Below are 23,761 nucleotides of genomic sequence, written 5' to 3'. Positions count from 1 at the left end.
CCTGTATTTTTCTATTGATTTTCACATCTTTGTCTTTCATTAAAAGGCTAGATATATGAGGAACAGCTATAAAATCCATGTTCTGGGAAGAAGATTTTGAATATGTTACTCTTACAGTCCCTAAAGCCTACTCTAAAATCTCAAGTGTCAAAAACTCAACTATCTACAGGAGCCAGACAGAACTGGTGAGGACTGGGATGAACCCAAGAGTATGTGTCTCTACCACATGGGCAGCTTCCATTTTGTACCAGTAGATTGCTGCCATGTGAAAGGCTGAGGCATAGCATTGCCAGATCTTCCAGGTTTTCAAAAGGTGTCAGAATTATGGATTCTCTTAGTTTCTAAATACTGGAAAATACTTTTATAACATGTTAATACTATGTAGGTCAAACAGAATGCCAGACAGTGATATCCGGCTACTTTTCAAAGCTATTGCAGGAACAGTTAAAGGCAGGCTATATTGTTAGCCAATTCAATGATTTCTTAAATCAGGAGGTTGTTTCACTCTTACCCAGTCATTCTGAGAGTTAGAAATTAGCAATATTTAGCCTGTCTTTCTGTCTTAGGGTACTTTTCTAGTAATAAGAATCTTAATGGTCAGGATTCTCTTCTCTTTTAGGAATAAATTTATTTTCTACCTTTTGGCTACTTGAATCCTGAAGAGATTAAGTATTAGTAGATTTCTCTCTGTGTTAAGAAATTGCCCTATACATTTACAGCTACCATGTGTGGTCTTGTCTTACTATTTTTTGTTATTTCTATTTTAATACTACCCATGGAAGTCTCGTTAAATATAAAGGGCATTTCTAGAATACTCCCAAATTATCATAAAACAGAATGATTAGGAAACAATATTAAGAATTCTAGAGAATATTGTATAAATAGAATGTTGCATAAATAGATGAGAATTGTTGAATAAAGTGGAAATGAGGTAAGTCATTGCTATGTTTAGAGAAAATAATATAATCTTGCTTACAAAATATTATAGTAAGTAGAAAAAAATCATACAAGGTGAATGAAAGCAGGATGAAGTTAACTGGAGTGATTTATAAGAAAGTCATTGTTTCTAAATGGATTTCCACATTTGTTCAGAAACGTTGAAGAGAATTATGAAGTTCCAAAGGAATTGGTAATCCTGTTATTGATTTCTAGATCCCAAATACCCAGCCCTGTTCTAGAACAGTAGAGGATAGTGAAATTGAAAACAAATTGATTTTTTTTAATGCTTTGTCATATGCTGTATCATTCAACACTTAACACTATGGAGTAATCAGGAGAGTCATTATCCTTATAGAAGCTGAGACTAAGGAGAATGAACAATGTTACCGAAGACACATGGTTAGTTCTTAGATGTCAGAAATATAACTGTAGGCTCTTTCATTCCTGGTCTATCATGCCATTCTGCTGTTCTGCTATATTATCATTCATTGGTAAATAGATAGTCATAGCAATCATAAAATGTACTGGGGAATCCATTACTCTTGTGAGTTAACATGTGGATACACTAGGTAAGATTCTCAATAATTGACAATGGGTCTTTTTATTTTTTTTTAATACAGGTTAGAACATACAAGAAACTAATGGTGAACCTCTAACCTGTATACTCCTTTTTGATTATACTGTATTTTCAGTTGGTTGAACTATATGATTTTTTTCTTAGACTTGAGTTTCTGGTTGAGCTTATTTAAATCCAAAGCTGTCATATTTTTTGTAAGTTTTTAAAATTTAATTTGAGAGAGAGAGCATGAGCAGGGAAGGGGGGAGGGGCAGAGAGAGAGAATCTCAAGCAGGCTCTGCACTGGCAGCGCAGAGACTGACATAGGGTTCGAACCCATGAACCACAAGGTCATGCATGACCTGAGCCGAAACCCAAGAGTCAGATGCTTAACTGAGCCACTCAGTACCCCCCATACCTTTCATATTAAATAAGTGAGAAAGAAGGGAAGCAGTCACGAAACATACTCCTGTGCGATTTTCCTGTTTCAGCCATTTGCAGAGTTTCCACTGATTGTTCTAAACATGTGACCTGAAAACAGAGGAGTAAATTTTGTCACTCTGCTCTAAAAAAAATAATTCTAGTGTGGTCATTTTCAACTGAAATTTGAAGAGAGGGAACAGGGCCATCAGCCCTTCTAAATAATGGTTCTCTTCATCCTCCTGGTCCATCTCAAAGCAGGTGCTTCAACTCTTGTTCTCTTAATCCTGTTGAAGGCTTGTGCTTTAGATATGTGGAAAAGCTCCTGATTTGAATTCTGCAAAAATGCAGAATGCAAAATGAAGATGAGGTCCTTCTGTAGTCAGGTTTTGTTACTCAGTAGTTAGCTCAATTTTCAGTATAATTTTTTTGATTTACATCTTATCAAGAAGCAGGATAGAACAACAGGTCAACATCATGATTGTGTGCTTTTGCTATTGATATTATACTTACGTATAATTCTACAGAAGTTACCAGGAAACCTCTGAAAAATTGCAGAATGAGAGCTCTGTGTCAGAGTACAATTCCTGCCTTTTACTGAGACCTGAGACAGAGAACTGATCTAGGTGGATATATTACTTCTGGGCCAGTGTTGCTTTGTTTTCTTTTGTTTTTATCATTTCCAGTTTGAACCCTGATCATAAGAGTGAAAGTTCAGCCCAACAATTTTGTTCATTTTCATTCATTCTCTCCTGCACGCCCTCTCCTTCCTCTGCACCTCCCTCTCCCCAGCCGGTTGCACTTTTCCTGGAAGTAAACAGTAGATGTTACATATATTAACACTGTGCTCCATACAGTGCTTTTGGGTGTGCTCTCTGTGCAATTCCCTGGCAGTCGTAAATTAATTAAAAGTAGACAGGAACCACAGAAAAAGAAAGTTCTTTTTTTCTCCCCCCTCCCCCTTTCTTTTTCTATGGGTAAATAGCTCGTTCCTTTGTTCCTGGGTGCACGATTTCATTTCTGCCATTATTGTCCTCATTGTTCTCTGAAACAGGAGGGGTCTGGGCCAGGAGCAGCAAGGTCTCAGCTAATGACGGGAAGTCTTTAAAGTTTGCGCTGCATTTCATCTTCTCTGTGGGAGTTTTAGGACGTATCCAGTGTTTGATCCCCACCGCGCAACTTTGCTTCTAGTTAATTAACAGATCCCCCATTACACACTCTCATCTAGAAGCACATGGGAGGCCTATTGGGAGGTAATTCAAGGCCAATCTGAGTGATGGCAAGAATTAGAGAAATCAGTTGTTTTAGGGCTAATGTTCAGGAAATAAAGACGTCCCATTTTAGAGATCTCATTTGAAATTTTTGATTTTTTTTCTTTTCTATTTAAAAATAGAAGATAAGGGGATTATTTTGTCCACATAGTCTTACTGTGACTATTCAGGAGAGTTTGAACTTAGAACTCTTTATGACTGCATGGAAGAAAAAATAAAAATGAGAAAAAAAGCTAGACAGACAATAGTATGAGATGTTGCAAGGCTAATAAGAATTTTTCTTGCCTTTTTATTAGCTGTCCTTTCCTGCCCAGCTGATTAGCCGGGTCCTAACTCCTAACTGTCCACAACAACTTTTCCAGGACACATGAGGCAGAATAGCTGGCCAGAACATCTCAGTAGTGGCTCATTTTACAGTCAAGGCTAAATCATACTTCGTTCTTATGTTGCTGGTTTGTTTCCAAAGGTGTCAAAGTGATTTACAAATAATAAATAGTAGCTTCAGTATTAGGATCACCTCCCCTTCTAGCCTCTTTCCAGATGAATGTTGCAAAATAAAACAAAGATCCAAAGTTAGAAGTTGGCACATGGATGCCAGGATAGAGCCCTCATATTTCAGCGACTCTGCCATCCTGGATCCCAGGTAGTCCAGGTTTGGGTAGCATTTGAAAGGGAACGCCTTGTTCAATTTCTTACCCTTCTACCGTTTCCCCAGCCCTATGAGCAATGACCCCCTTTATCTAATGAATTAGGAGCTGCTCCTGCCTTGCAATTCTCAGTTCGACACTTGGCAATGAGAATCAAACCGGGGCTATTTAGTGCAGCAGTAAATGGCCCGCCACATTAGCCCCCTGGCATGCTAAGCTATTAGGTTGTTTTACTGTTGTTAAAGTTACATTTGTTAGGTGGAGTTGCTGCCCTTCCATACAAACTCAGCAGTGCCTGATACTGGCGGAGGCGGCACGTGTACAAAACGTGTGCCATGCGGGACCCGAACGGCCAGGCAGTATGGCTGTGCTGCACATAAGAAGCATTCTTCGGTCTGAAAAAGCAGACACATGGATTATTATGATTCAAAACGAAGAAGAAAAGGAGACCACTGGACAATCATGATTTTTGCACTTTGCTGTGACTAAACTAATTACATGGGCTCAATTAACCATTAATTTACAGCAGTTTTTAAGTGAGCCACTAATTGTCATAGTGCCATGGAGAAGAAAGGCCAGGGATGAGAGGCACTAAATAAACTGGTGTGGCACTCCACAGACCAGCAGCCAGTGCTGCACACACGCACTGGAGCTGGGCAGAATCTTCAGGAACCGAAAGATGAGCATGGGAATGAAGGAGAGATATTCAGGGTGCTTCAGTGGTGGTGGGTGCATGTGTGCATGCGTGCTTCTGTGTGTGTGTGTGTGTGTGTGTGTGTGTGTGTGTGTGGAGAGAGAGAGAGAGAGAGAGAGAGAGAGAGAGAGAGAGAGAGAGAGAATATTTCTGCAAAGAAAGGAAAATGCCAGTACTATATAGCTCCATGTAGCCAGCTTGCAGGGTTGAGTTGGCATTTGGTAACTTGGTAGCGGCTGCCAGTGTGTGTGTGGTGGGAGAAGAGGGAATAGACAACAAGAAAAACACATAGAGCTTAAAAAAAGATGTAAAATGATTCACTTCATGCCATATGGACAAAAATGTTGTCACAAAAATAAGGCCAAAAAATAGTGCCAGGTTAGACTTTTAGTTCAAAAACATATGTATAATCATCCCCATGAACATGAATTTTAATTAGTATTTTGATAGAGAGAAACCAGATATTTTTTTAACCTGCTCTGTTCTTGTTTTCTGTTCCTCTCCCAGTTTTAGCCTCCATTAAACATTCATATACTGTATGTTTTGTGTCTGTATGAAGAAAATGCCTTATCCCTGGATTGGTGGGAACGCAAACATCTTGGTTTTCTGTGGCATACAAAATATCTTCCCAGTGGAGCTCACAAGCAGAAACTTATCGCTGGGAAATCTAGAGCTCTCTCGGAGCCCTGGGCACACCAGGAAGGAAGGACGCCATATGCCTTTCCCCTTTGTCAATGGAGGCATCTGTACCCATTTGCTTCCCCAGATCGACTCTTCACACCCATCCACATCTCATCTCCCTGGGATGCCTTTTAAAAATGAAACAAGTTTAGTCTATATACATATTGCTATGTGACAGGGCAGTTTTAGAGAAAAATGGGTAAGATTATCACCACAGCAACTTTAAAAAAAATAGAACATATAACTTATTGATAAATAAACTTAATGAATGCTCACATTTTACATATTAGTTTTCTTCCATCTACTTCTCAAAAGGGTTTCAGATGACATCACTCATCAGAAGATACTGTGCTGAATCATCTTCCCTTAGTAAAGCTCTTTCCCACCTTAAATAAGGTGCCTCAATTAATGCCCTGCATATGATAATGAGATGCTGATATAACAACACGCTTCTGTTAGCAATGAATTTGCTGCTTAGAGGGCCACCCACACCCGAGGACGTTTTTTGTTTTTTGTTTTTTGTTTTTACCGTAAAAGAATACAGGGGAATCAGATATGTGATTTTAAAGTGATACAATTGAATAAAAAACCTTGTATTATAAATCGGTCAATTCTTGGTGCAACAGTATTCACCTAGTTTGTATTCTTTATTAAAATCCCTGAGCTTGCCTCTTAGTATTAGCTGTAATTCATTCTCTTCCAAGGGCAAGGATAAGACCAATGATAGTCTTAGGAAAGGTGAATTTTACCAAGCTCTTTGGCGTCTCTCAGGAGTTTCTCAGACTTTTTTTTTTTTTTTTTTTTTTGGCAAACACTAACACAGCCATTCCTTTTTTTCTTTTTTCTTCCCTTTATCCCCTGAGGAAACTCTGGTCCCTTCAGCGAGAGTGTGAGGCCCCGTAGCCTGGTTGACTACACCCTCTTGGTGTTGGCAGTTCTCTCTGGGCTTGTTGTCTAGACCTCTCCTCTTCCTCAGAGCCATTTGTCATCATTCCTGTGGCGTTTATGACAACAGCAGAGAATGTGCCATTGGGCACTCAGTGATCTCAAGCCACAAATGGAGATCATATCTAACCGTTATTTTGGGACTGCTGCAAGGATGACTTTCACATTATTAGGCTGCCTCACTTGGGGAAGAGTAGAAAACACTATTGCTAAATACACCTGCCTACTTTCAGAACTAACGCAGGGGTCTGTTTTCTGAAAACGATGTCCAAGCTTTTGTGTCAGATTGGATTCAGTAGATCTATTAATTTATTCATTTAATCACTATTTTCAAGCCCTTAATATGAGTTCTAAATGTAAAGAAAGTTAAGAGTTGTTTCTTGCTACAGAGATGCTTGTACATAGGCAAATGTCGCCCTGGCTCTTATGTTTTTAGGACTTCTAGTGGGTTTAGGTTAGTTTAAGGTCTCAAGAAAGTCTTCTGAGAGGAAGAAAAAACATTTCAAAGTTCTAAAATTTTAGAACTTTTCTCTTATAGATCTGTATTCAAGACTGGGAATACATTTGAGCCCTAGTGAAAACATCAAAGGTAATTCAGGCTTCCCGATCCTACTCCTTTTCCATATCAGAAATGTAGAGGTAACTGACAGCTGTAGACTATGCAGAGTAGACTCAGGCAGCCTCCTTTCCCACCAGTGATATTCTGGGAATCCTACGAGGATTTGAAAAAATACTCATGCAGGCTATTAATTATGAAATTATTTGCAATTTCAAAATACTGTAAAATAACCTAAATCTCCATCCATTGAATAAATGAAAGTGTGTCCATATAATGAAGTATCATGCAGCTGTAAAAAATAATGGAGCACTAATATGGAGATATTTCCAGGATACATTGTTAGTGAAAATTTGAAAAACTTAAGAGTATGTATAGACTCTTTACTCTTCTCTACTTCACTCATAGTATATAGTATGCTGTATATTGCACAAGAAAGGACAAATAAGAATGAATGGATATTTGCTTATTGTTACCAAAAATACAGGAGGGATAAGCTAGAAGTAATAAAAATAATTACATATAACGTGTGGATGGGAATGAACAGAAGGGATGGGGGAAATTTTTGACTTTTGGAAAATTCAAGTACCATATATGGGATGGGAATGGGAAAATATCTGTAATATTTGATACTAACATTGATGGAAAGCTGAATGATGATTATTGTTGGTACAAGGCAATGAAGGGAAATCATGAGATTGATACCTATTGCTTTGTATCTATTACTGGTACTTTCCCATTAAATTTATTTATTTCTTTTCTTTCCCACTAAATTTATTCCTTAATTATTATTTTCTTGCATTTCTACACTACCAATAATCTCTTCTTCCTCTCCCATGCTAGTAGTCCTTTTGACAAGAGAGGAAAATAAATGAAACTATTAATAGTTTTCTCATTTTGGCAATAATTTGAGCCAATGATGTGATTTTATATCGTGTTTTCTCAGGAGAGGAGGATACAGAATCAGTGCATATTCTTTGCCAGTTTCTAAGTCTTTACAATTATTAAAAAACATACATTATAGGAAATATTACTTGCTTCCTGAGCCACATTGTTTTTTTTTCTTTTTATTTACTAGAAAATGCCAATATGTACCATTTTCTACTAATACATAACTATCTCCCTGAAAGTGTAACATGCTTTTGGGGTTAACCTTTTGGAGGCAAGAGACTAGTCATTAGTAAAATTATTTTAAGAAAATGAAACATGACTATGGAAAGGAAAAAGGAAACTAAGGCTCAATAATGGTTGATTACCCAGTGCCCCAAAATGTTAGTATTTTATTTTTTAAAAATATTTTTAACATTTTTTTTTTATCTTTGAGACAGAGCACGAGCAGGGTAAGGACAGAGAGAGAGGGGGAGAAACAGAATCTGAAGCAGGCTCCAGGCTCTGAGCTGTCAGCACAGGGCCCCGTGCAGGGCTCAAACTCATGGACTGCGAGATCATGACCTGAGCCGAAGTCGGACGCTTAACCGACTGAGCCACCTAGGCACCCTGACCCAAAATGTTAATATTTTAAACTTCTTCCTAACTTCTGCTCTGGATCACTGCTTCAGCATGGTCGTATACATCTCTTTTATAAAACAAAGATGGGAGATATACATTATTTAAAAATTGGTGTGTATTGGGCCTACTTTAGGCAATTTTTTTTTGTGGGGGGAGAACCCATGACTTTGATGATGGATAAAGTAACCTATGGGGTCATATTCTCATCTTTTGATCCTGATGTTGCTGTTCACCTGAGGGAAGCAAAGGAAGAAGGGCATGTGAATCATGAGGTTTACTTCTTTATTGGTGTGGAATTTGTATTCAGTTTAATAAAAATTTATTGGCACCTGTTTTGTGTCTAGCACTTGAGTAATTCCTTTTATTCAATGACCTTGTCCTTAAATAGGCAAAATTTCATAGAGTTTCACCAAGTTCAAGCAGTCTGAGAATTAAACATAGTGTATAGGTAGAAAGCCAGAAGATGACTATAGTGATGTATAGAGTGAGCACCGTGTGTGTTTCTAATGAGAATGAAAGGAATTTACGAAGCCTAAATATCCTCTGTTTAGTTTTAAGTCAGTGATCATGATATTAAAGAAAGTTGTATCGTTCCACATATCAGTGCTTTTCATCATGCAGTGACATAGTGAAAAAAAATAACCAAGTAGAGACGTCAGTTCCCCATATCAAAAGCTATGAAATATAAGTGCTCCCAGCCAAAGAAGGCAAGATCTGGAATTTTTTTTTTTAAATGTGGATATATAGAATAAATATGCAACCCTCCTGATAATGTTGGCTGATGAAATGAAATTCACCAACTGTAATTCTGGCACGGAGAGACACACATAGTGCCCGCATGCGCGCACGCGCGCGCGCGCACACACACACACACACACACGTGCACACACACACACACATATACACACATACCCTCAGCATATCCTTAATCATTTGCTATCTTATTTACATTTCATTTGCTAGAGTAAATTCTATCATTTGAACTTTAAAAAAAATGTATTTCAATATTACTTAGGGAAAAATAGGAAATAATGTGATTGGCTTTCAAATAGCTTATTACCATTCATATACTCTCAAGATAAATTATATTAAAGGAAAAAAAAAACCAGAAAGAAAGAAACCCTGTTTCAGCTTCTGAAACATTCTAAATGGAGACTTAGCTCTAAGTAATCAAAATTGCTTTAGTTGTGCAGAGCGGCATTAAAAGCCTTGTCCACTAATTGAGTGAAGCAGTGCTATGGAGCAGTCCTGTCCCCTCATTAGGTGAACTTGCAGGCACTGTTTGTCATACTGGGTTGCCGGCCTCAATCTAACAGTACTGCTGGCTCAAATTAGCGGTAATTCATTATGACACAGTATGTCCTTCTGTGAAACAACAATGTGAAGCCCATGGGGCATCTGTCTGCCACTTGCACTTCCTTATCACATTCCTTCCCACTTCAGGGCAAGTGACCACCTTCGCCTGAGCCTTCTAACTTCTTTAGCTAACTGGTGATTGGAGATGCAGTTTGAGTGAAGCATTGCATCCACCTCCCTTCCACAGATGTTGTAGAGAGGAAGAGGGTGGGTATCAATGGGCCCAGTCCTTCTGGAAAAAGATGACATGTTCTGAAGGAAGCAGAGTGCTCTTGTGTATATGTGTGAGTGCAAGGACTTCTTTTTGAATGCAAATGCCTCCCTTGTTGTCAAATCATAGGGGATGTTAATAGAAAATATTGAGGTAAAATGTTCATAAATGTGATAGAATGCTGAAAAGAATGAAAGGTTTCTGACCATATACGTTCAGCTATTCAACGACACATTTGGAGAGAAACTTCATGTTTATATGATGAGCATTGCTGTTCAAAATGCAACTTTTCTACTCTTATGAGCAGGTAGATTGCTATCACTAGGGAAAAGTTCTAGCAGTCATGCAATTGGATACTTCCTCTTGCCAACTCTAAATTTTGTGTTGTGTCAATTAGCTCGTTGTGTTGATTCAGATAATTTCTTGTGTCTATGGAGGAACAACTAAATTCAACTGCTAAAGAATCTCTAAACCATGTCCGGATACAGCTTTTCCTCTGAGATCCTTAACTTGACCATGGATGTAGAAAACTTTGCACATATTGACTGTTGACTCTACAGCGTTGGGAGTGGTGGTACTTATTAGTCAATGAGTGAGGTTCAGGGCTGTTGTGCCCCCACTGTTTTTCCAAGGCTGAGCCTAATCTCACTGTAGGACATCTACTCCAAGTAATATGGGCCTGGTGGGATTTTAACAGCATTAAAAGCCTGCCGCCTAACATACCATTTATCATTTGAAATTCCACAATTAGACTCATTCCTTTGGATGATATTTAAAAAACAAAAAACACAAACTTTTCTTGATATAATCTGATTGCTTAAGCTGGTTCATACATTACGATTAGTTACTAGTAATTATTTGTTTATCTACTATTTATTTCTGTAAACTCTATCCCTTCATAAAAAGCACTCTAACAAAATCCATCAGTTTAGAAATAGTGCCCATTACCTCATTTTACAAAATTCTTACATTAAACATAGATACATGTTTTTAGATAGTAGTTCCTAATGAGTCTTGACTGAATTCCTGCTTTCTTCACCAAATCTGCTTCATCCCTATTCAGTCTTCACGGTTTCAGTGAATAGCAACTCCATCCTATTTGCTCATTCCAAACACCTAGGAGTCATCCTTGACTTCTAGCTTTCACTCACATCCATATCCAATTAATTCACTGGCAAATCCTTTCTGCAAAAATATACATTCTGAATTGACCACTACCATTCTGGCTCAAGATAACACAAACTGTTGCCTGGAATATTAAAATAGACTCTTCAGACCTACCTTCACTCTATTTATAACATAGCTTTGAAAATAAGTGGTGTCATTTTAGTTGTCAAAAGGTCTGGGGATTATTACTGGCATTTAGAGATGCAAAATGACCTACCATGGGTTTGATGGTCAGGACAAGGAGGAGTTACCCACAGAAAATTACACTTTTGCTCAAACCCCTTCAATGGCTGCTAATTTTTCTGAGAATATAAGCAAGTAGTATTACAATGGCCTACAAGGCATTACACAATCCTTCCTTCCCCCTCCCTCACTTATCTGATCTCATTTCCTGTTAACTCTCATTCATTCACTGCATTACAGCCACTCTGAAAATACAGTCATGCTGGCATGCTATTCCCACTACCTGAAAAGTTCTTCCCCCAATATACTAGTCTTACTCCTTCACCTCCTTATTCAAAAGTCTTCTTTCTCAGTTACCCAGTTGTAGAGTATCTTTTCAGATTCCTAACCACAAGCTATTTTGCCACTGAAATACTGATCACTATCCAACATATTTTGTTATATTCTGGTCTTTCTTCACTTACCAGACTATATCTTACAGTATCTTACATGAGAGATTTTTGTCTGTTGTTTTGTTTGCTGTTATTATCACGTAGCTTAGACTATCTGGTACATAGTAGGTGCTCAAGGAGTTATTGAATGAAAGAATTTAAACTCATAAAAACCTTAGGCAGTATTGCATTAAAGAAATGAAAATTTAAAAGCTGAGGGGCTAGTAGATTAGTCAAGATACACATAGCTTAGTAAAGAGAGGAGTTTTCACCTGTTCTCATGAATACATGTATTTATTCATCCACTAAGTATTAAACTCCAATTTAAATCAGGTACTTTTCTAGGTGCTAGAGGTAAAGCAATGGAGAAAATAGGTAAGGGCATGTAACAAAACTAGTTTTAGAGATGGTAAGTGCTATGCAGGAAATAAAAGGAAGAAGGGGGTAGTGACAGGTGGCAGGGGGAGGCCTCCAATTATTGTATATTTCCCACTGTAACCTGACTAACTCATTTTTACACTAGTAATAATTATTTTATTTGATATACAGTAAAACCTTGGTTTATGAGCATAATTTGTTCTGGAAACATGCATGTAATCCAAAGCATTTGTACATCAAAGCAAATTTCCTCATAAGAAATAATGGAACCTCAGATGATTCATTCCACAAGCAAAAAATATTCATATAAAATGATTACAATACTGTAATATGATACAGAGTAATAAAATAGAAAATATAAAGAAAAATAACTTAACCTGCACTTATCTCTGAAAACCTTGTGGGTGGTATAAGGCAGACAAGAAAGAGGAGGGTTACTGTGTAGGATGACTTTCACTATCACTAATGGAATTACTGCTATCTATTGACTCAATGGAATCTTTTTCTGCATGGGGGCCACTGTATACGCTCATACAGATGTTGATTACAGTACGGTATTAATGAACTCTTGTCATATACTGTATTTAATGAAGTTGGCAATAAGGCAGCAGAGGAAAAGGTCTATACCTGCAGGCAGCCTGACCTAGAATGAAGCAAAGCATTCCTAAGCTTACTCTTGTGTGGAAAAGCAAAGGACTGTCCATAGGTGCTTTGAAGTGACAAAAAATTCACTAGTGCCAGTTGTGGGCACCTTCCAACGTTCTGAAAAATCACTGATTTCTGCCAAACACCACGGCCTGAGAAGGAGCATTTGAACATGGGAGATGATCACCTACAATCCCACAGTGAGAGAGAGGAAGAAAGAGAGAGGAACCATGGGCTCAGTGGTGATCATATGACATTTGGCATCATGTACTACGTGTGTTGCAAGACACTTAGCAAGTTAAAATGTATTAGCAAACACTTGAAAAGAAAATAAAGTGGGGAAATGATACATAAACAGGTATATTTTGAAGAGGTCTATGTGGCCTGTTGGAAATAAAATGGATTATGATACGGGCTGTCTTGGGTTCAAGGATCAGCTTTGCTCCATGCTGACCATGTAACCGTGGACACTTAAGTTCACCTCCGTATTCTCATTTGTTAAGTATTAAGAATGCACACTTCGTAGGTGGCTGTGAAGTAAGAAAGTGGTATAGATAAGGTATCTAATACATAATAAAAGATAAATGGGTTTTTTTGTTTATTTTATTTATTTAATTTTTAAAGGTTATTTATTTATTTTGAGAGAGAGAGAGAGAGAGCACAAGCAGGGGGGCGGGGAGAGACAGAGAGAGAGAGAGAGAGAGAGAGAGAGAGAGAGAATATCCCAAGCAGGTTCTGCATTGCTAGTGCCAAAGCGGACATGGGGCTCAAACTCACTAACCGTGAGATCATGACCTGAGCCAAAATCGAGAGTTGGATGCTTAATTGACTGAGCCACCTACGTGCCCTGATAACAAATGGTTTTTTGAAAGACTTTTGGCTACTGTACAGGAAATGAACCTGGATACGGTACCCCAGAGGGCATCTGTGTGCTGAGGAGAAAGATCAGGTTATTATGAGGTCACTAAGTACCAACTGAGAACCTTTATAAAAATCCTTTCTTTCCCCCACTTAAATAGCAATATACAATTTGTATGAAATTTTTGTTATTGTATTTAATAATTTTATGCTATTATAAAAGTTATTTATTTGTGAAATGTTTAGAAAATGTAGATTAGCAAAAGAAGAAAGTAAGAAATTCCTGTAATTCTAAAATTAGCATTGCCACCTTTCGGCTATCAGCACAGAGCCGAACACCGGGCTCTATCTCACAAAAGGCGTAACCGATTAAGCCACCCAGGTGCTCCTGGGTTGAGTCTTGAGGGAGAGTAGATAAAGAAGAATTGCATAACATGGTCAAGTTGTCCCATGTGTAGAGTTTGGGACTGGAGCAAGGAGAACATCTAAGGAACATATAATGGTCCTGTAGGGGAAGAATAAGAATGTAGAGAAGGGCAATAGCTATTGAAATGGAGGAGAAAGGACAGATTTTGTAGATATTTAAGAGATGGGATGAGCATGATTCCATGGCCAATTAGATGTGGAAGGTGAGGGGGAGGAATCTCCCTTCAGTCTTATAAGAACTTTTTAATTAAAGAGTTGTAATTTTATGTAAATCACCTCTTTAATATCTTCTGAGTTCAGATAAATTAAAAAAAATCTGAATTATAGCAAAGACTATTTCTATTTACATAGTAGATGGATGTAAGTAGGCAACTGTTGTTTCGTATTTCAGCATGCAGCACCACCCATGCAAGTCCTTTCCTTTGGGAGAACTGCTTCTTCATTCTCTGCCTGTGACGATGGTACGCAATAGAGTCCTATCCAGTCATAGAACTTCATTCTGCTTGCCATTATGAGTGATTCAAAGAAAAAGCCCTGGTTTTTCCAATATGTATATACGAGTAATCTTCCCTTATGACATTTCATCTTCCCATTGAATGGTAATTAAAATACCTGTACCTTTTTGCTATGGCATGAATGATTATAATAAGAGTAAAAAGATGATATAACATTGATTATCTACAATAATAGTGGTACTCAATGGACCAGACACTCTTGAATTTGACATGCATTAATTCACTTAACACTGTTAACACCATATAAGGCATGCATTATTATAATTCTTCTTTAAAAGATGAGAAAGTAAAGGAACCAAGACATAAAGTAACTTTCCAGTGGTCAGGAAAAAAAAAGTGCTGGAGCTAGGATAGCCTGAGTTATCAAAATTTTCAATAGAGGAGATGTGGTATTTGTTTTTCGTTATCTTAAGGAATGACACTTAAAAGTAAATATCTTTTCTATAACGTTCAACTTAACTTTCAATTACTCAGAATTTCCTGGGAACAAACTAAGATGATTGATCTATTTTTTACTTGATACTTATTTAATTAGCTTGGTAATCAATTATATAAATTCTATTTGCATTTGGTGATAATGGTGATGCTATGTTATGTTTATCTGGTATGGATCATCTCACTTATTTTATCACTGGAAATTCCTACTTTATAATTTTTCACCTTATTTAATTCATTTATACAGATTATAATATCTATTGTATGGTTAACTTCTCAAGTACAGAATCCATGTGTGATTAATCTAGCCTTCAGAGTACACAGAAAAAGGAGAAATTACTGTTTACTTTGGGGCTCTGGAAACACATTAGTTCAATTATCACCTTGAATATGAGAAAACTAAAGTTCAGAAAGGTCTTGCAACCTATAAGTCAAGGCCTTAACTCATACTCCATTCTGGATAATCCCAAAACACATGTTGTTTTTATCTCTGAATTCTACCTTATAACCTATACAGTATCTTACGATAAGTACTCAGGTACTTTTTGTTGAATAGATGAGTGTTGAATAGATAGATGATGGTTGTTACTTAGCAAATCTCCAACTTAAACCAAAGCAGTGTATGAATGCACTTTAGAGAAGGGAATGGAACTTTTAAATTCCAATAGCATAAAATATGCTTGAATAGTCAAACATGTATTAAATAAAGAGATTAGCCGCTATAGGTTACATAACTGGAATGGATGAAGCTGCTTAATCATAGAACTCTTTTACCATTATGAAATTGGGTAAATTTGAGACAGCCCCATAAAATAATGTAGCTCCCATTTTTTTAATGAATTCGTATTAGAATTAAAAGTTAAATAGATAGTATTGGGAAACTTCAATTTTATGTCACTGAAATTTAGTATTTTTAAAGTATATGTTTTCTCATATATTTACCTTGTTTCATTTGGCAGCTAAAACTTTATAACAGTCATTCTTTTTTAAGTTTATTTATTTATCTTGAGAGAGAGAGAGAGAAAGAAAGTAGGGGAGGGATAGAGACACACACACACAGAATCTTAAGCAGGCTCAGCACTGTCAGCATGGCACCTGATGAGAGGCTCGAACTCACAGACTGTGAGATCGTGACCTGAGCTGAAATCAAGAATCAGACAGCTGAGCCATTCAGGCACCCCTAATAGTCATTCTCAAATCAAGAATTCTAAAATCACTAAAGTATCTATGTGAATTCCAACTTTTAACAAATTGTATTCTGAACTATCACCATAGTTTGGATTAAAAACATTTTCCTTTCACTATCAGTCCTGATAAAGTGACAATTATACTTGGATTGTATTATAGTACTTGGAACTCTGTGGAAAGACTATCTCTGAAGACTAGTTTAAAAGTAGAACATCTTCCTATTATTTTATTAGTGGTATTTAAACTTGGCATGGATTGGCAAGTTTATGGCTTGGGTTTATAGTTTTAACTCTTACGTTTAGTTATATGGTCCATTTTGAGTTAGTTTTTTACATGGGATTGAGGTAGGGGTTCTATTCCATTCTTTTGCATATAGATATCCAGTTGTCCCCAACCATTTGTTGAAGACTATTATTATGTTCCAGTACTAATTCTCAGATGTTAACTGGGTGTCCTATCATTCAATTCAATCTGACAATATCTGCAGTTAGCATCAGATCCCAGAAGTTAAAGTGTAAGGTCCCCAATGATTGCTCTTATTCAGAAAGTAACTGCAAGTACTGTCCCCAGGCAATGGGCACTTCTGCCTGCCAGAATTGGCTGCAAATTTGGGAGTTCCCACAATACTCCTTTAGCCTCGGTAATTCACTAGCATGACTCATAGAACTCAGGGAAGTGCTATACTTATTATGATTGTTTTATTATAAAGGATTCAAATGAATAACTTAGTTGAAGAGATACACAGGATGTGTCTGGAAGGGTCTTGAGCACAGGAGGTTCTGTTTTTGGGGAGTCAGGGTGTGCCACCTTCCCAAACATCAGTGCTCACCAGGAAGCTCTCTGAGTCTCATTGTTTAGAACTTCCATTAAGGTTTCATTACATAGGCATGATTGATTAAATCATTGACCATGTGATTAAACTCAATGTCAAGCCCCTTTCCTCAGAGTCTGGGGTACTGGGGTCCTGAAAGTTCCAATCCTCAAATCACATGATTGCTTTTTCCACAACCTCTCTCATCCTGAAGCTATCTAGGGGCTCTGTTATGAGGCAAGTATAGCATAACAAAGGCATGTCTATCACTTGCTGAATTCCAAAGGTTTTTGAAGCTCTGTGCCAGGAATCAGGGAACAGAAATTCAGAGAACAGTTTTATTCACAACAGACCAGATTTCTTTCCTCCGGGGTCTTGGCAAGTGTGTCAAAAACCAAATGACCATAAATGTCTGGGTTTATTTCTGTACTCTCAATTCCATGCCATCCTTTGATATGTATTTGTATCCTCATGCCAGTACCACACTGTCTTGATTACTATAGCTTTGCCTTAAGTTGTGAAGTTGAGAACGTTATATTCTCCAACTTTTTTTCTCGGCATTGTTTTAGCTATACTAGATCCTTTGAGTTCCATATAAATTTTAGGATCAGCTTATCAGTTTCTATCAAAAAAAGCTAGCTGAATTTTGATAGGGCTATGTTGAATCTACAGATTAATTTGGAGAGTATCTTCATTTTAAGGATATTAAGTTTTCTGATCCATGAATGTGGGATGTCTTTTTTAGTGGTGTTTGGTTTTTAATGTACAAGTCTTCCACTTCTGTTAATAAATTTATACTTTTTTTTATTTTTTCCATGCTGTTGTAAATAGAACTGTTTTCTTAATTTTATTTTCAGAATGTTCATTGCTAGTATACAGAAATTTAATTGATTGATCAAATATCCTGCAACCTTACTGAACTTTTTCATTATTTCTAATAGTTTTTTAGTGAATTCCTTGGGATTTTCTAAATAAAAATAATGTTATCTACAAAAAGCTGGTTTTCCTTCTTCCTTTTCTATCTGGATGTGTTTTATTTCTTTAAAATTTTTTTTAATCTTTATTAATTTTTGAGAGAGAGACAGAGTGTGAGCAGGGGAGGAGCAGAGAGAGAGGGAGACACAGAATCTGAAGCAGGCTCCAGGCTCTGAGATGTCAGCACAGAGCCCGACGCAGGACTCGAACTCACGAACCGTGAGATCGTGACCTGAGCCGAAGTCAGAAACTCAACTGACTGAGCCACTCAGGGGCCCCGATGGATGTGTTTTATTTCTTGTTCTTTATTAACAAACCTGGCTGTAACCTCCAGTACAATGTTGAATACAAGTCGTGTGAGTGGACATCCTTGTTTTATACCTGATCTGGGGAGAAAGCAGTCAGCCTTTTATCATTGAGTATGATAGTTGTGGGTTTCTGTAGATGCTGTTTTATTAGGTTAAAGGAAGTTCTCTTCTATTGCTAGTTTGTTGAGTGTTTTTATCATGAAAAGGGGTTGGATTCTGTCAAATATTTTTCAGACCTATTGAATAATTGTATGAGTTTTTATTTTATTAGTATGGTGTGTTACATTGTTTGCTATTTAGATGTTAAACCAATTTTATATTCCGAGGGTAAATCCCATTGGGTCTTGGTGAATAATTCCTTTTCACTCTTCTATATACTTTAAAAGAATTTAGGTATGCCTGAAATCACCCATAATGGAGGCTTTTAAAAATAAAAAGTTTTGTATAAACTAATAATCAAAAGTTATACGAGTAATCTGGCCCTAGATCACCTCCAAATCTCTGGTTACAGTATTTTAGACTAATATTCTAGAAGTGTAATTCTGTCATCCTAAAAGTATCACTTTTAAGTCTTTTTAAAATACTGACCACATGGGGCACCTGGAAGGCTCAGTTAAGTGTCTGACACTTGATTTTGGCTCAGGTCATGATCTCACAGTCATAAGATCAAGCTCTGCGTCAGACTCCGTGCTGGGCATGGATCCTGTTTGGGATTCTCTGTCTCCCTCTCCTTCTGCCCCTCTCCAACCCTCCCCCACTCACTCATGTGTGTTCTCTCTCTCTCTCTCTCTCTCTCTCTCTCTCACACACACACACACACACACACACACACACACACACACAGAATACTGACCACATAATCTGGTTGATGATACAGGTAACTCCACCATCTTAGGGCAGAAACTTTATATAATTTGTTTGTACAATTTAGTAATATCACAAAAATCATTAATGTTTAAACATTTCAAAATGATGACTAAACATTCTGGGGGCCAAAGTTTGAAAAGGTAGAATAAGTGATGAACTCACCCTTACCAAATTATTTTACATACATCAATAAATAATAAAATCATGATAAAATAGTTATATGTTTTGGATTTTTGGATTCATGACAAAATGAAATGAAACTATTTTATAGTTTCTTATAGTTTCTTATTAAGAAAATAAGCCTCCAACGGGTAAGATAAATTTCCAAAGACATTCAGCTCTTCTGTCATAGGACCAATGATTAAACCTTGGTCATTATGACACTGGAGTATGACTCTGAAAGAGTGACTGGGTATAAAAGTTTCTGTTTTTATTTTGCTGTTTTTATTCTTGTTGTTTTTAATCTAGAAATTATCTAGTAAGTTTGTAAACTTTTATTCTTATACAACTTAGTGTCCTAGTATAATATAGCACTGTGCTTTGATAAGTAATAATTTACATTTAACAAATTTTAGAGCACATTAGGATGTTTTCTATAAAGTATTTCAGCTATAAATAATGTTACATTATAAATATATTTTAACTTAACCATCAATGAATATAAAGAAGGTTAAAAATTTTTTTTCTATAAAACAAGTCCCAGAATTACATATTCATATATATGTTTATATGACTGAATTAATAATATAAAGATTAAAAAAATTTTTTTTGAGAGAGAGATGATGTGTGCATGCACATGAGTGGGAGAGGGGCAGAGGAAGAGGGAGAGAGAGAATCTTAAGCAGGCTCCGTGCTGAGCACAGAGCCTGACATGGGACTCAGTCTCACAACAGGGAGTTCATGACCAGAGCCAGAATCAAGAGTCAGACACTTAACCGACTGAGCCACCCAGGTGCCCCTATAATATGAAGAATTTTAAAAGCTATTTAATTAATATAGCTCTAAAATAACTGGTTCACATTTTTACATTTCAATTGTCATTATATCTTGACTGTCACTTATAAAATTTGTTTTTTAGCTGTTCATTCATTATTCATTCATCACCCACTAACTGCAATGTGTTGTAAGTCTGACATTTTGTGTGGCTATGAATCTGATCTAGAAAAAATTACTATGATGAAATTATTTAATATTTCTTTCAAAGTTTTGTAGTAGAAAGTTTAACTCTCTTTATGATGTTTGATTTATTCACCTGAGTATTTTGGAATTACTTTGATTTCTCACTACTTTCCTTTCTTCTTTTTTTTTTTCTTTTTTTTAGCATTGCAAGAAATAGATAACATCAAGAAGGACATCAGGAGTAGGAGAAATTGGCCTGGGAGGCTCAGCAGGTCAGGACGCTTGCATTATCATTTGCTGTTCATTCTTTTGCCATCAATTCTAGAGTTCTCAAGTCTCTTGCCACTTGTTTCTTTCTTGAATATGCTCACTTGGTATATTCTCAGTTTTGCAAATCATGACTAACACCTTTATGTAAAAAGTCTGGCATTTGGGTATTCTTTTTTTAGGATTTGAAGATTAAAAAATAATAATTCAAATAAATATTCAGGAATAGAAGGAAGTCTCTTACCTAATAAGTTATATAGATACCCTGGTTTCTCTTATTCTCATATAAACTGTTTTTAAATGAAGATTTCCTGATAACTTTTTCCAAAATCAGAACTTTAAACATAAAATGTTATTAAGCAATTGTAGTAACATTAAGTTATTGTAATAACACTGGCATCATTAAAGTCAAGTTTCCTTTCTTTTCTGCTATATTCTCTGGGCTTGGGCCCACCTCTGAAAGCTCTTGACACTTTAAAGTCAATCTGTTTGCTTGCACTAATTTGAACTACTGAAAGTTGACTACCATGTGTAAAATGAAGGTTAATTAAAATACAATTTCTCTGTAAATAGAAAGATCCCAATAGTCAAAGGGTCTACTATGAACATTGTCACCATTGTAGAACGTTTAGTGTTAATCATATTCCTCAGTAAGCTGGAGCCATGCTGCCCTTTGGGGTCTCCATTGCCCTGAATGTCCCCATGAGTAACTAATGGCTTTGTGGTCATCTCCTGCTTCAGAGGAGTCTCCCAGTTGTCTTAAATAGTGATTACATCTCTCAGTACAATTGCTTAACTATTTATGGAAGCTTGGAGAGCCTTTACCTCTGCCATACCTATCACTTCCACAGCTCTCCCAGAGTTTAATTTAGCTCCTTCAAATCCAGGTCTGTTATGGAACATCTTTCACTGAGATTTTCAGTTTTCATCACACAGAGGGACAAATGCTTCTGTCCTTCAGTCTGATCACAATTCTTCTAGTAAAAAGGCATTTCAGGAAGGAACTAAGCTCAGAATTCTTCTGCCAGGATGATTCAGGGATTTTGTTATTTCTTAGCATTAGCATTAGGGACCGGACAGATTATTATTGTTATGTGTTGAGAGAACACTACCCTCCAGCTTAAAGGAGAGATAATTTCACGTATAACTGGATATAATAAATATGCTCAAGCTTCTGTTCTTAGCTTAATTAGGGAAGAGTTCTACAAAGAGATGTATTTAGAACGATATGTCTAACTGACTGGATTTATAAGTATGCCTGCACTGATTCTTGCAGCTTTGAGGTTTCCTTTTGGGCAATACTTTCATAACGAGTTTACTGTTGGTAGACCAGATTTTCAGCTGGCAAACAGTGTTCAACTAAACCTTGAAAAGAAATAAATGGAGCCAAAAGTGGTAGGTTTTCTTGGCATCCAGCTAATATATAAGTATTGACCTTAAATTGAATATAGTTGTTGAGCTTTGCATGCTTGGAAGCAAAATCAAGAAGGAGAAACAAGTATCTTATAGATCCCATAGTCTTGGGAGATAGAATCCACTCCAATTTACCTATTTTACAAACTTAAATTGCTATCCAGTGTCATATGAAATCATAACAGAAGTAAATCGGTGTTTCTTGATATGATGCAGGCCTACTGCATTATGCTGACTTGCAGGTTATGGAATACTTACAATTCTGTGCACAACTTTGTGCACACACGTGACAAGTATCATCATTTGCCATCTCCACCAATGGATAGTTTATATAAAACATAATTGATACTAATACTTGACTTTGGATTATACTGATATTTGAAAAATATCAAGAACTTTAAGTTTTTGTTTTCCTTTTTAACTGTTGTTTCTCTGGAGACGTTTCCTATTTGGCTGGATGAAATGGAAGGGTGATTATTCATTCATTCTTTAATTCATGCAACAGAAGTTCTCATGCTCCTGAAGCTTTTATTCTAGTGGAGGAAAACATTACGTGAAGATTTTAATGTACAGTTGATCCTTGAACAATGTGGGGGTTTGGAGTGCTCATCTCCCATGCAGTTGAAAATCTGTGTTTAATTTTTGATTCCCCAAAAAGTCAAGTACTATTGGTCTACTATGGACCAGAAGCCTTACCAATACCATAAGCAATTGATTAACACATATTTTGTAAGTTATATGTATTTTATACTGTACAATAAAGTAAGGTAGGGAAAAGAAAATGTTATTAAGAAAATCATAAGGAAGAGAAAATACATTTACAGTCCTGTGCTATAAAAAATCCACAGATAAGTGGACCCATGCAGTTCAAATGCATGTTGTTCAAGAGTCAACTGTATATGTTAATGGGGGTGCATACTAAGAAGTAAATAAAGCAGAGTAAACAGAATTATGGGAGACTATTTCAGATATGTGTGTGAGGAGGGGCGCCTGGGTGGCTTAGTCGGTTAAGCGTCCGACTTCTGCTCAGGTCATGATCTCACGGTCCGTGAGTTCTAGCCCCACGTCGGGCTCTGTGCTGACAGCTCAGAGCCTGGAGCCGGCTTCAGATTCTGTGTCTCCTTCTCTCTCTGACCCTCCCCCACTCATGCTCTGTCTCTCTCTGTCTCAAAAATAAATAAACATTAAAAAAAATAAAAGAAATGCGTGTGAGGAAGGTCTTTCTGCTAAGGAGAAACTGAAGCACAAATGTAAATGGAGAGAGGGAACCATTTTGGTATACACGGGTGAAGAGATACTCCTTAAACTTGCTATGTTGAAAGATTGCTGAGAAAGGCAATGTGACAGGAAAAGATTAAGTAGTGGATAAGTAAGACATGAAAATGGGAAGGATGCTGTGGAGTCTATTGTATAGTTCCTGGTAGACCGTGGCAGGACCTTGCCTATCCTTCTGAGTGAGATGGGAATCATTAGAGTGATTTTAGCCAGTAAGAGGGCATCATATGGCTCACATGTTATACGGATCACTCAGACTTACGGGGTATGTAAAGCATTTAAAAGATTTCTCTTGACACGGAATATAAATTATGAATGAAAATAGACTTAAATTAACAATGATCAGGGCAACATTATCTGATCAGGATATTGACAGATGATTGTGTTCCAGGAGCTAATGTTAAATAGTGCAGCTCTCATTTTTCTTTTCCGTGTCCTTAATTTGCATAATTCTTTTGAATTTGAATCATGTTTTTTGGCAGTGTATAATAACTTATTGTTTTATAATAGGGACATTAATGACAATGATATGTAATATTTAAAAATGATGTGCGTCTGATTGTTCCTTTGCATACTGATTTTCCCACTTGTTTGTCATTTATAATTTCAACCAAAACTACATAGCCTTGTACGAGTCCACAACAAGTCATGAATTTTATCTTCTATTTGTAAGGGAAGATGCTTGAAATTATGTCATGGCTTTATTATAATTATC

The 23,761-nt window shown here is 36.8% G+C and overlaps 1 protein-coding gene across 9 annotated transcripts in view; it reads left to right on the top strand.

Moving 5' to 3' along the window:
- Positions 1 to 23,761, top strand: part of SOX5 (SRY-box transcription factor 5) — a 930,253-nt gene that overhangs the window by 243,941 nt on the left and 662,551 nt on the right. For 7 of the 9 annotated variants that reach the window (XM_042991948.1, XM_042991946.1, XM_042991954.1 and 4 more), the window contains one exon: positions 20,294 to 20,363. The gene's annotated coding sequence lies outside the window, so the exon portion shown is untranslated. Of the gene's footprint in view, positions 1 to 14,264; positions 14,335 to 20,293; positions 20,364 to 23,761 lie in introns of all 9 variants that reach the window. The other 2 variants (XM_042991952.1, XM_042991951.1) reach the window with 1 other exon arrangement.

The sequence above is a fragment of the Panthera tigris genome, chromosome B4 (genome assembly GCF_018350195.1).
Source record: "Panthera tigris isolate Pti1 chromosome B4, P.tigris_Pti1_mat1.1, whole genome shotgun sequence".
Classification (NCBI taxonomy): Eukaryota; Metazoa; Chordata; class Mammalia; order Carnivora; family Felidae; genus Panthera; species Panthera tigris.
This window is presented reverse-complemented; position numbering and strand designations above follow the sequence as displayed.